Consider the following 13,940-nt stretch of genomic DNA (forward strand, 5'->3'; position numbering starts at 1 on the left):
TATATAATAATCTGTAATATTCAATCCCTTGTTAGGTATTTATATTTTTTCTAAATTTTGCTGTATACACAATGTCAAGGTGGCCGAAAAGGAACAGCTTCAGTCTGTATTTCCCAGCGAAAGCAAGCCAGAAGGCGAGTGATCTCCGCATTTCCAACTGAGGTACCGGGTTCAACCCAATGGAACTGGTTAGACAGTGAGTGTAGCCAAAGGAGGGCAAACGGAAGCAGGATGAGGCATCACCCCACCCGGGAAAAGAAAAGGGCCAGAGAACTCCTCTCCTAGCCAAGGGAAGCCATTAGGGACTTCTTCAGATACTCCAGCACTTTGGCTCAGGTACTGCACTTTTCCCGTGGTCTTCACAACCCACAGACCAGGAGATTCCCTCCGGTGCCTACAACACCAGTGTCCCAGGTTTCCAGCACAAAACTGGGAGGCTGTTTTAGCCGCAGCAAATTTTTCTTTCATAACCCAATGGTGCCTGGAACCCCAGCAAGACAGAACCACTCATTCTCCTGAAATAAAGGCGGGCTGAAGCCAAGGAGCCAAATGATCTGGTTTGGTGGGTCACACCCCAGTGAACACCAGCAAAGTAGGATCCACTGGCTTGAAATTCTTGCAACCAGCACAGCAGTCTAAGATCAACCTAGAAGGTGCCAGCTCTGTAGGGGAGGGGCATCTGCCATTACCTAGGCTCAGGTAGGCAGTTTTAACCTCACATGTATAAACAAAGTTGCCAGAAAATTTACACAGCAACTGGGCAGAGACCATAGCAGCTCGGCAAGGACTCTGCAGGCACTGTGACTAGACTCCCTTCTTGCTGGACAGGGCATCTCTTAAAAAAAGGCATCAGCCTGTCAGGGATGTATAACTAAGGCCCCCACCTTCCCAGGACAGAGCACCTGGAGAAAGGGGCATTTGTGGGTTCCAGTATAAATCAGCAGACTTAAATGTCCCTGCCCAGCAGCTCTGAAGGGAGCAATGGATCTCCAAGCACAGCACATGAGCTCTGATAAGGGAGAGACAACTGCCTCCTCAAGTGGATCCTTGACCCCCGTTTATCCTAAGAGACACCACATACTAGCTGACATCTGGTAGGTAGCCTTCTGGGATGAGGCTACCAGAGGAAGAAACAGGCAGTAATTTTTGCTGTTCTGCAGCCCCTATGGGTGAATCCCAGGCAAGCAGAGTCTGGAGTGAACTTCCAGCAAACTCCAGCAGATCTGCAGCAGAGGGAACTATTAGAAGGCAAACTAAAAAACAGAAAGCAAGAGCTTCAACATCAACAGAAAGGACATCCACTCAAAGACCCCTTCCAAAAGTCACCAACCACAAAGACCAATGGTAGATAAATCCATGAAGATGAGAAGAAACCAGTGCAAAAAGGCTGAAATTGCCAAAAACTAGAACTCCTCTTCTACTCCAAGGGATCACAACTCCTCACCAGCTAGGGAACAAAACTGGATGGAGAATGAGTTTGATGAAATAACAAAAGCAGGCTTCAGAAGGTCGGTAATGACAAAATTTTCCAAGCTAAAAGAGCATGTTCTAACCTAATGCAAGGAAGCTAAGAACCTTGAAAAAAGGTTAGACAAAATGCTAACTAGAATAACAAGCATAGAGAAAACCATAAATGACATGATGGTGCTGAAAAACACAGCACAAGAACTTCGTGAAGCATACACAGGTTTCCACAGCCAAATCAATCAAGTGGAAGAAAGGTTATCAGAGATTGAAGATCAATTCAATGAAGTAAAGTGAAAAGGCAAGATTAGAAAAAAAAAAAAAAAAAAAAAAGAGTGAAAAGAAATGAGCAAGCCGTCAAGATATATGGGCCCTATGTGAAAAGACCAAATGTACATTTTATCAGTGTACCTGAATGTGATGGGAAAGGGGAACCAAGTTGAAAAACACTCTTCAGGATATTATCCAGGAGAACATCCCTAACCTAGCAAGGCAGGCCAACATTCAAATTCAGGAAATACAGAGAACAACACAAAGATATTCCTCGAGAAGAGCAACCCCAAAGCACATAATTGTCAGATTCACCAGGGTTGAAATGAAGGAAAAAATGCTAGGGATAGCCAAAGAGAAAGGTCAGGTTACTCACAAAAGAAAGCCTATCAGATGCACAGTAGATCTCCTGGAAGAAAGCCTACAAGTGAGAAGAGAGTGGGGACCAATATTCAACATTTTTAAATAAATTAATTTTCAACACAGAATTTCATATCCAAACTAAGCTTCATAAGTGAAGGAAAAATAAAATCCTCTTCAGACAAGCAACTGCTAAGAGATTTCATCACCACCAAGCCTGCTTTACAAGAGCTCCTGAAGGGAGCCCTAAACATGTAAAGGAAAAACCAGTACCAGCCACTGCAAAAACATACCAATTTGTAAAAACCATTGACACTATGAAGAAACTTTATTAACTCATGGGCAAAACAACCAGTTAGCATCAAAATAGCAGTATCAAATTCACACATAACAATATTAACCTTAAATGCAAATGGGGTAAATGCCCCAATCAAAAGACACAGAATGGCAAATAGGATAGAGTCAAGACCCATCGGCATGCTCTATTCAGTACCCCATCTCACATGCAAAGACACACAAGGGCTCCAAATAAAGGGATGCAGGAAGATTTACCAAGCAATCAAGAGCAAAAAAAAAAAAAAAAAAAAAAAGGTTGCAATGCTAGTCTCTGATAAAACAGACTTTAAACCAACAAAGATCAAAAGAGACAAAGAAGGGCATTACTTAATTGTAAAAGGATCAATGCAAGAAAAGCTAACGATCCTAAATATACCTGCACCCAATACAGGAGCACCCAGATACATAAAGCAAATTCTTAATGACCTACAAAGAGACTTAGACTCCCACACAAAAATAGTGGGAGACTTTAACACCCCACTGTCAATATTAGATCAACGAGATAGAAAATTAACAAGAATATCCAGGACTTTAACTCATATCTGGACCAAGTGTACCTAATAGACATGATCAGAACTCTCCACCCCAAATTCACAGAATATACATTTTTCTCTGCACCACACTGCACTTACTCTAAAACTGACAGCATAATTGGGAGTAAATCACTCCTTAGTGAATGCAAAAGAATGAAAATCATAACGTTTTCTCAGATCATAGTGCAATTACATTAGAACTCAGGATTAAGAAACTCAATCAAAACCACACAACTACATGGAAACTGAACAACCTGCTCCTGAATAACTACTGGATATATAATAAAATGAAGACAGAAATAAAGACGTTCTTTGAAACCAATGAGAATGAAGACACAACATACCAGAATCTCTAGGACACATTTAAAGCAGTGTCTAGAGGGAAACTTATAGCACTAAATGCCCATATGAGAAGTGAAGAAAGATCTAAAATTAATACCCTAACACCACAATTAAACAAATTCAAAAGCTAGTAGAAAACAAGAAATAACTATGATCAGAGTAGAACTAAAGGAAAAAGAAACACAACCTTCAAAAGGCAATAAATCCAGGAGCTGATTTTTTGAAATGATCAACAAAATTGAGGCAGGAATTAATAGGTCTAAAATTGAGGCAGGAATTAATAGCCTACCAATCAAAAAAAGACCACTATCAGACGGGTTCACAGTCGAATTCTACCAGAGGTACAAAGAGGAGCTGGTACCATTCCTTCTGAAACTATTCTAAACATTACAAAAAGAGAAACTCCTCCCTAACTCATTTTATGAGACCAACATCATCCTGATACCAAAACCAGGCAGACACACAACTAAAAAAGAAAATTTCAGGCCAGTATCCGTGATGAACATTGATGTGAAAATCCTCGGTAAAATACTGGCAAACCTAATCCAACAGCACATGAAAACAGTTATCCATCATGATCAAGTTGGCTTCATCCCTGGGATGCAAGTCTGATTCAACACATGCAAATCTATAAATGCAATCCATCACATAAACAGAACCAAAGACAAAAACCATATGATTATCTCAATAGATGCAGAGAAGGCCTTCAACGAAATTCAACAGCCCTTTATATTCAAAACTCTCCATAAACTAGGTATCAATTGAACGTATCTCAAAAATAATAAGAACTAGTTATGACAATCGCACAGCTAGTATCATACTAAATGGGCAAAAACTGGAAGCATTCCCTTTCAAAACTGGCACAAGACAAGGATGCCCTCTCTCACCACTCCTATTCAACATAGTATTGGAAGTTCTGGCCAGAGCAATCAAGCAAGAAAAAGCAATAAAGGGTATTCAATTAGGAAAAGAGGAAGTCAAAGTGTCTCTATTTGCAGGTGACATTATTGTATATCTAGAAAACCCCAACATCTCAGCCCAAAATCTCCTTCAGCTGATAAGCAACTTCAGCAAAGTCTCAGGATACAAAAAAAAAATTAATGTGCAAAAATCACAAGCATTCCTATAACCCAATAACAGACAAACAGAGCCAAATCGTGAGCAAACTCCCATTCACAATTGCTACAAAGAGAGTAAAATACCTAAGAATACAACTAGCAAGGGATGTGAAGGACCTCTTCAAGAAGAACTACAAACCATTGCTCAAGGAAATAAGAGAGGGCATAAACAGTTGAAAAAAATGTTCCATGCTCATGGTTGAAGAATCAATATCATGAAAATGGCCATACTGCCCAAAGTAATTTATAGATTCAATGCTATACCCAACGAGCTACAATCAACCTTCTTCACAGAATTGGGGAAAAAAACACCTTAAATTTCATATGGAACCAAAAAGAGCCTGCATAGCAAGACAATCCTAAGCAAATAAACAAAGCTGGAGGCATCACAGTACCTGTCTTGAAACTATACTACAAAGCTACAGTACACAAAACACCATGGTAGTGGTACCAAAACAGAGATATAGTATCTATATGGATACTATATAGATACAATGGAACAGAACAGAGGCCTCAGAAATAATGCCACACATCTACAACAATCTGATCTTTGACAAACCTGACAAAAACAAGCAATGGGGAAAGGGTTCCCTCTTTAATAAATGATGTTGGGAAAACTGGCTAGCCATGTGCAGAAAGCTGAAACTGGACCCCTTCTTTACACTTTACACTAAAATTAACTCCAGATGGATTAAAGATTTAAATATAGGACCTAACAGAGTAAAAGCCCTAGAAGAAAACCTACCATTTAGGACACAGGCATAGGAAATGACCTCATGACTTAAACACCAAAAGCAATGGCAACAAAAGCCAAAATAGACAAATGGGATCTAATTAAACTTAAGAACTTCTGCACAGCAAAAGAAACAATCATACAGTGAACTGTAAATGAATAGAATGGGAAAAAATTGTTGCAAGCTAGCCATCTGACAAAGGGCTAATATCCAGAATCTACAAAGAACTTAAGGAAATTTACAAAAAAAAGAACAACCTACCCCATCCAAAAGTGGGCAAAGGATATGAACAGACACTTTTCAAAAGAAGACATCTGTGCAGCCAACAAACATGAAAAAAAGCTCATCATCACTGGTCATTAGAGAAATGCAAATCAAAACCACATCGAGATACCATCTCACACCAGTTAGAATGGCAATCATTAAAAAATCAGGAGACAAGAGATGCTGGAGAAGATGTGAAGAAATAAGAAGACTTTTACACTGTTATAAATATCTACAAGTGCAATTATTCAATGTGAGTCAAGGGATCCAGTCTAACTTTCTAGACATATTAATCTTTGGAATTATATTATCAAATTATCTTCTAGTTAGGCTGTACTGGTCTTCTTTCCAAGCCCAGTATATGAGACAGGTCTGAAAGATGAGTAGGACATTCCAGATGGAAACACTATTATAATCACATTTTACTAAAATAACACACATAAATTGGTCCCTTTTTTCTTCTGGCTTAAAATAATGATCTACATTAACCCTGGGCAGCACTATAATGCCAGTATAAACAAAAAAAGTATATTAAATGTAATACAAGGGTAGACAAAATAGTTAAAGTAGCCATCATGTCTTTGATACTGACTAAAGTGAGAGTCTGCTGACAGAGAATAAGCCAGTCCTTTACTTCAATGCTGTCCTTTTCCTCCAGATCATCTTTTGTGATTCACTTTTTTAGCAGGCATTTACCAGCCTCCTGGGTGCCTCCAAATGCTCACTGGGGACTGGGCCAACACAGTAATGACTGTTTCTTCTTTCATCAACCCATGGCATTTTAACCCAGGACTCCTATTATAGTAAGAATGAGGAGGCATAGATAATTTGACTGATCTATGGGTAATTAACCTTTGTTTCTTCTTCTTTCTTCTTTCTTCTTCTTCTTCATGGAGGATGAGGGTTTGGGGTCTTATTGACTGACATTTCAGTTTCCTTCTGTTTCTAGCTTTCTATGATTGTTTCAGAAAAGGAATCGAGAAAAAATTCAAAATACCCAAAACTTTGTGACTTTCTACAAATTATCTGAATTGTTTTCTCTTTCTCTCTTATAGAAGTTTCAAATAAAATTAGAAATTATTAAGACTCTGCCATGCCAAATAAGAAAAGCCTATAAAGCTAAAGCACAGGTTTTCCCCAGTACCAAAGCATAGGAAAATAATCACTTGCATTCCAATTTTAAACCTCTACTTCTCAAAGATAACTCACTTTCATTTTCTGAGTTCATGCATATTATTTTTTGCTACTCCCAAAAAACTGACAGGAAAGCAAACAAATTAGTTCATCAAAACACACCTTTCAATAATATGAGACTTCCCAGAGCAAAGTCTGAAAATAAATGAAAACTTATGTCCATAAAGACATGTAATTTAGTTGATGAAAATAACAGTAATCATTAAAAACTATAAAATTGTCTGGACTTTTGCTGCTATAAAAACATACATTTAAACAAATACTATGCATTTTACAAAGTATCCTCAATATCATTTGCTTATATTAAAATGTTAAAGTTATCCATAACCCATTTTATATCAAAATATAAAAATAGCTTTTTCTAGAAAGATACATGAAATTATTTTTATTGATTTACATTTTTTCCCCATTTTTAAATTGCATTTTAGGTTTTGGGGTACATGTGAAGAACATGCAAGATTGTTGCATAGGTACACACACGGCAGTGTGATTTGCTACCTTCCTCCCCATCACCTATATCTGGCATTTCTCCCCATGTTATCCCTCCCCAACTCCCCACCCCCTGCTGTCCCTACTCTATTTCCCCCTCAACAAATCCCAGTATGTGATGCTTCCCTCCCTGTGTCCATGTGTTGTCATTGTTCAACACCATCCATTCTAATCCAAAGACAGGGTTTTTGTTTTGTTTTGTTTTGCTAATTATAATTTTTTCCTTAAAGTAATCAACATATACAATGACTCCAAACATTTTATATAACTGACATTAGTTACTATTTCCAAATAAAATTTACCTGTAATCTTTGTATCACAACAAAACATCTTTCTCCAATCTTTTACTTGGAAAACACTAAGTGTATATTCTGAAGTTCACTTTTATTGTATTTTTACATTTATTTCATAGGACAAACTCATCACTGTGCAGTGCTATCTAGAGAATTTCAGAAACTACTGGTGAAAACATATTTTGTTTACAAATGTAAATTTTTAAAAGCATATAAAACAAAAATTACGTGTAAAACTAAAATGTATGAAATTCCTTAAGTTTCTTACATCCCCTGCTTGAAAGACTTCTCACTGGAAATAGAGACAATTTTAAACATGAGATATTGATTCAAGACAATGCTGATTGCATGGCTTAAGTGTACATAATACCTTTTGTTTTCCCTCAGATGTGGCAGCCAAAAAAGCTCAGCAGCCTCATAAAATATCACTTGAGAGGGCCATAATAATAAACAGATTCACCAGAGAATTAGCTGTAATGACCTCTTCAATCAGAGAAGTTTCTAACATTTTTTATTTACTTTTTTGTTGCTATACTAGGAATCTTAGATCCATTCTATTTCTGATGAATCTTAATGAGAAGCATAAATGGTCACATTTGTTGAGCAAAATACTTTCAAGTGATCCTTATTAAAGTGTGGGAGGGCTAGGTACAATGGCTTATGCCTGTAGTCCCAGCTACTCAGTAGGCATGATCCTCATGGGAGGATCCCTTGAGTCAAGGAGTTCAGGACTGCAGTGGGCTATATTCACACCACTGCACTCCAGCCTGGGTAACAGAGCAAGACCTCATCTCCCAACAAAACCAAACAACACAAAACAACTGGAGAGACAGAGAAAGTAGATATTTCCATTTCACACCTAGTAAAACTAAGGCTCTGAAAAAATGAGTCACTTGTACAAGAACTTTTAGAAACTAAGAAGGATATGTAGGAATAGAAGTCAGACTCTAAATTAAGTACTTACAGCTAGTCTACATATACTGATATAATTCATTAATTTTGATATTGCTTATGACAGAATTTATCATGCTGGACAGATCTGGGATGCTATACCTGAAGACTCATTCTGAAGTTCCACAGACGCCTTCATCCTCAAATCATTATATACACAAAGCATTCCTAAAATAAACCTCCTTTCAGCAGATTATCTAACTTGAGTTTGGCATTTGTACCTTAATTTTTAGGTACAATTATTATTACAATTATCAATATCTCTCATTTTGTCATTAAAACTGAGGCACTGTTTATACCAATATTGGTCTCTCTAGTGTCCAGGATCCTTGCCAATTAAAGCCTACAAGAAGAGTTGTCTAAGGAAGGCTTTCTATAAAAGCAACATCATCTTTCCTTTGACTCCTATATTATCTCATTCCAACATTGCTATAAAGAACTGAGAATGTATAGTTTATAAAGAGAAAAGGTTTAATTGACTTACAGTTTGACAGGCTGTATAGGCGGCATAGCAGTGGAGGCCTCAGGAAACTGACAGTCACGGCAGTAGGCAAAGGAGAAGCAAGCGCATCTTACTGTGACAGAAAAGAAGACAGAGAGTGAAGGGGAAGTGCTATAACCTTTTAAACAACCAGGTCTTGTGAAAACTTACATACTATCATGAGAACAGCAAGGGGGAAGTCTGCATCCGTGATACAATCACTTCCCAACAGGTCCCTCTCAAAAGACTGGGAATTAAAATTTGACATGGGATTTGGGTGGGGACACAGAGCCAAGCCATATCAACTCCTAGGTTTACATTATCTGCCTTTCCCATCACGGGATGTAACTTACTTTGTAGTTTAATATGGTTTCACGATATGAATCCCTGAGTGTCAATATTTCCAAGTTACTATTGAAAATTGCAGGGCTCCAAATATTAATGTGATTTTCTTCATGAACGAGTTCCTAGATGTGACCTAGAAGTGGGGCAGCACGCCAATATTTCTTCTGTCTCAATAGAAGAGGTATCAGTTTATCAAAAAAAAAGATTGTATATCAGCCAGAAGCCCAAAGATATAATGAATTTCAATCAAAATTCTAGAAGTAATTACTAAAGAAGCAGTTGTTTTTAGGTTGTTTTTAGATTTATTAAGGTGATAATTCCATTGATCAGCAAAATGTAATAAATGTGATATACTGGACTTTAGGCTAGACATCTGATCTACTTAAAACAAAATTGAGAAAACATGGAATATGTAATTTTAACAGAATATCACAAAAATCCTGGTCAATGGGTCTGTGTCAATCTAAAAAATGTTTTCTTAAAATATATATCTATATTTCTACAGCTGCATTGATAGGAGTAGTGTCTAAAATAAAGGATGTGAGAGAAAAAAAAAGTGATGTTGGCAAGATGGCTGACTAGAGGCATCTGACACTCATCCCTCCTTCTTTACCTCCACATACACAGAAAAAGAACCAAGGCAAGGCAGCAAATAAACAGCTATCATTTGACTGGAGTGTTGAAAGGAAGGAGCTGGAGCACAGTGAGATAGTGGAGATGCATCTGTGATGACTTTAAGCCCACAAGAGTGCGATGGAGGTACCTGTTACTGCAGCTTGACTGCTTCCACCTGGATCAGCCCAGAGTCATGAGGGACTTGCCATTCCACCAGCTCCCACCACCACTTCAAAAACCTACAGTTCTTACTACAGGAGAATCCCAGAGTGCTGGAAAGTCATGAGCCTCATTTGGGGAGCTGCTATGAATTTATGCAGCTGCCTCACTCTAGATTAGGAGCACAAGATAAGCACTTCCCATCTTCCACCCACCCTCTATGAGCCAAGCTGCTGCAGCACAGCACCATCTTGAGACCAGAGCCCCTTCTGGAGTGTGCCATGTTCTGGAGGCCAATAGTCACTGCATGTCTCCTACCCTGGGACCAGAATCAACTGTGACTCTGGTCCTGCACAGCAGGAAAAGCAATCCTTGCTGCCTGCACTTTCTGCTAGAGGAACAATTTGGCAGTCCCACCTGGGGTGAACGTATCCTTGAGCAGGCCAAAGCACTGCATGAGGACCTCCCCAAAACTAGAGAGATCTTCGAGCTACTGAGCAGCTGACACACTCCTGGACTGGTAGAGTGGCTATACACCTATATTCAGTGCCTGAAAAACAGCTCCATGGATCCCCCACACCATGCAGACATGCCCCAGTCCTGTGCAATGGCCACATACTCATGCTCAGGTTCTCAAAAAGAGCCCATGGGCCATCCCAGGCAGACACGCCTTCAGACCAGCTGAACAGCCTTAAGTCTGAATCTCTGACAGGAGAAACAGCCCTGTGGCCACCACCCCAGTGAGTCAGACCCCAAGTTGGCCAACCCAGTGTGTGCATGCATGCAATTCTCAACCTGAGAAATAGCCTACTGAGTGCACTCCAGCAAAACTGTGCCATTGCCACTTGAAACTCTCACAGTCTAGGACACTGAGACACTTGGAAATGTCACTAGCATATATTACAGCTGAGGAAACTACACAGAGACAACACTATTGTATACACCTAGAACCAAAGCCAATGCACACTTCACTCAAATGAAACCCCAAGATCTATCTGTATGAATGTCTTTCCTTACAAAACCTATTCTGTGAAATCAGAAGAGGTGACTTTTCCACCAGATGCATAGAAATCAATGTATGGACCCAAAAAAATGAAAAAATAAGGAAAAGTACAAGGTAGTAACTCAAAAAGAATGCAGTAATTCTCCAGTAATAGGCCCCAATCATAAAGAAATACATAAAATGCCAGAAAAAAATCAAATAACATTTTTAAGGTGACTCCATGAGATGTAGAGGATACAGATAGACAATTCAACAAAATCAGGAAAATAATGAATTATTTGAATGAGAAATTCAACAAGGAGATAGATATTTTAAAAGGAACCAAACAGAAATCCTACCACTTAATAATTCACTGAATGAAAACTGCAGTTGAGAGCTTCGACAGCTGACTAGATAGACCAAATATATATATATGAAACTGAAGATAGGTAGACAAGTATTTTGAATTAATCAGGTAGAAAAAAGATGAAGAATATAAAAGAATGAAGAAAGCCCACAGAATTTATACAACACCCTAAAGTGAACAAATGTTCACAAATATGAATATTCCAAAAAGAGAAGGGAAAAGCTGTAGCAAACATACTTAAAATAATAGCTCGAAATGTCTCAAGTAGAAAGAAATGGACATCCAAATCCAAGAAGCTAAAAGTCCCAAATAGATTCATCTGAAAAAGGTCCTCTCTGAGACAATTGTAGTCAAATTGTCACAAGTTCGACAGAGAATGTTTAAAACAGCAAAAGTGTCAAGTGGCATACAAGGGAATCCCCATTAGAACAGGAGAAGAATTTGCAGAAATAGATATTCTTATGTGAAACGAAAGATTCTTCAAACCCAAAGTTATAAAAAGAGACAAAGATAGACCATTATATAATAATCATATCAATTCAGCAAGAGAATATAGCAAATGTAAATATCTATGTACCCAATACAAGAGCACTCATATCTATACAACAAATATTATTCAATGTAAAGGGAGAGATAGACCCCAATAGAACATTGGGAACTCGAACACCCCACTCTTGGCATTAGGCAGGTTATCCAGACAGATCATCAATGGCACAGATTTAAACTGTGCCATATTTTACATTTTACACAACAGCTGCAAAATACACATATTTTATTAGTACATGGAATATTTTCCAGGACTGACAATTTGTGAGAAAACAAAATAAATCTCAGAATTATTTTTAAATCAAAATCATGTCAAGTATCTCATCTGACCACAATGGAAACAACTAGAAATAAATGACAGGGGGAACATTTGAAACTATACAAATATGAGAAAATTAAATATGCTCTTGAGTGATCAGTGGGTGAAGGAAGAAATTAAGAAAGAAAAACAATTCCTTAAAACACATGAAAATTTAAAAACAACATACCAAGACTTATGGGACCCAGCAAAATTAGTATTAAGAAGCAAGTTTTTAGCAATAAAGATCTAAATCAAAAAATAGAAAGATTTCAAATAAATAACCTTACAATGCATCTCAAGGAAATAAAACATCAGGAACAAGCTAAACACAAATTATTAGAAGAAATATCAGAGCAGAAATAAAATGGAAACAATATCAGCAAAACAAAAAGTTGTTTTCTTGGAAAGAAACAAAATTGGCAAACCCACAGCTAGACTAACTAAGAAAAAAGAGAGGACCCAAATAAAATCAGAAATGAAAAAGAAAATGTCACAATGAATACCAGAAAAATACCAAGGAACACTAGTGACTGCAATAGTTCACATTCCTACCCAAAGGTCCCCCTTTCTTTTCAGGCTTGCCAGCGTTCATTATTGCCTGTCCTTTGGATAAAAGCCATTTTAACATGGGTAATACATCTCATCCTTTTGATTTGCATTTATCTGATGATTACTGATGTTGGGCATATTTTGGTATACCTTTTGGCCTTCATATGTCCTCTTTTGAGAAATGTCTGTTCAGATCTTTTGCCCATTTTAAAATTGTATTTTTTTTCTTTTGAGTTGAACTATACTGATTATTAATCTGTTATCCAGTGGATAATTTGCAAATATTTTCTCCCATTCTGTGGGTTGCCTCTTCACTCTGTTGATTGTTTCCTTTGTAGTACAGAAGCTTTTGGCTTCATATAATTTTATTTGACATGACTTGGTTGAATCTGTAGATTGCTCTGGGCATTATGAACATTTAGACCCACAATAAGATTCAGCAATTCTACTACTGGAAATTTGTCTAAAGGAATGGAAAGGAAATCAGTATATCAAAGAGACATCTGCACTTCCATATTTGTTGCTGCACTATTCACAATAACCATGATATGGAATCAACCTAAATGTTAAACAATACATGGATGAATAAACAAACTGTGGTATATATACATACAAAATGGAATACTATTCCGTCAGAAAAAAATGAAATCTTGTCATTCACAGCAACACAGATATAACTTGAGGACAGTACGTTAAGCAAAATAAGCCAGAAACAGAGTTAAATACCACATGTTCTCACTTATATGTGGAAGCTGAAAAAATCTGATCTTTTGAACGTTAAAAGTGGAATAGAGGATGCTAGCAGCTGGGAAGGCTAGGAAGAAGGCAGGTATAGGGAGAGATTTAGTAAAGGATAACAAATCACAGCAGACAGTAGGAAAAAAAATTCTAGTATTCTATACACTATGGGATAATTACAGTTAACAATAATATATAGTTTCAAATAGCTAGAAGAAGTCAAATGTTCTCAACAATAAAAAAGGATACATGTTTGAAATTATAGGTAAACTAATTACATGGATTTGATAGTATGTGTCGAAACGTCACAAATATCCTTATAAATATGTACAATTCTAATGTGTCAATAAAAAATTAAAATTTAAAAAATGTGAGAATTAAGTTTTCCTAAGACTTGCTAGAGAAAATTGCATTCAGCTCTAGGATGTTGATGAGTAACTGTCCAGGATAATGGAGGTACTTAAGATAGTTATTTATATATAAGCTGTATAACTCCTTTAAAAGCATAA

Source organism: Saimiri boliviensis, chromosome 4 (assembly GCF_048565385.1).
Source record: "Saimiri boliviensis isolate mSaiBol1 chromosome 4, mSaiBol1.pri, whole genome shotgun sequence".
Lineage (NCBI taxonomy): Eukaryota > Metazoa > Chordata > Mammalia > Primates > Cebidae > Saimiri > Saimiri boliviensis.